We start from the raw sequence: 1,055 nt of genomic DNA on the forward strand, positions 1-1,055 counted from the left end.
TATCTTCTCAGACCACCATAGAATAAAAGTTGAACTCAACAGCAACAGGAATCTTCATACTCAAACAAGTTATGGAAGCTAAATAATCTTAGGATGAATGATAGCTGGGTCAAAGATAAGATTAAGAAGGAAATCACCAAAATTTTGGAACAAAATGATAATGAAGACACAAATTATCAAAACCTGTTTGGACACTGCAAAGGCAGTCCTAAGAGGAAAATTTATAGTGTTGGAAGCCTTCATCAAGAAAACAGAAGGAGAGGCCAACCACTTAATGGATTATCACAAGCAACTGGAAAAGGAAGAACATTCCAACCCCAAACCCAGCAGAATAAAAGAAGTAACCAAAATTAGGGCAGCATTAAACAAAATTGAAAACAAAATACTCATTCAGAAGATCAGCAAAACAAAAAGTTTTTTAAAAAAATTAATAAAATTGATAAAATGTTGCCCAACTTAACTAGAAATAGAAAAGTAAAGTCTCTAACATTGTCTATCACAAACGATAAAGAAGAAATAACAACAGACTCCTCAGAAATTAAAAAAAAAATCCTCAGTGATTACTATAAAAAACTCTATTCTCAGAAATATGAAAATCTGAAGGAAATGGACCAATATCTGGAAGCTTGCCACCTTCCTAGACTCAACCACAAGGAATTAAAAATCTTGAATAGACCTATATCAATCACTGAAATAGCATCAACAATACAAAATCTCCCCCAAAAGAAAAGTCCAGCATCAGGTGGCTTCACATCTGAATTCTATCAAATCTTCCAAGAGGAACTAGTACCTATATTATACATACTTTTCCAAAGCATAGAAAAAGAAGGAATATTTCCCAACACATTCCATGAAGCAAATATCACCCTGATCCCCAAACCAGGAAAGGATCCAACAAAGAAAGAAAATTATGGACCAATATCATTAATAAATACCAATGCAAAAATATTCAACAACATATTAGCAAACAGAATTCAACAACTCATCAAAAAAATTGTACACCGTAGTCAAGTTGGTTTTATTCCAGGGTTACAGGGTTGGTTCAACATATGCAA

The sequence above is a fragment of the Otolemur garnettii genome, unplaced genomic scaffold (genome assembly GCF_000181295.1).
Source record: "Otolemur garnettii isolate 467f Iridium unplaced genomic scaffold, OtoGar3 scaffold00038, whole genome shotgun sequence".
Taxonomy (NCBI): domain Eukaryota; kingdom Metazoa; phylum Chordata; class Mammalia; order Primates; family Galagidae; genus Otolemur; species Otolemur garnettii.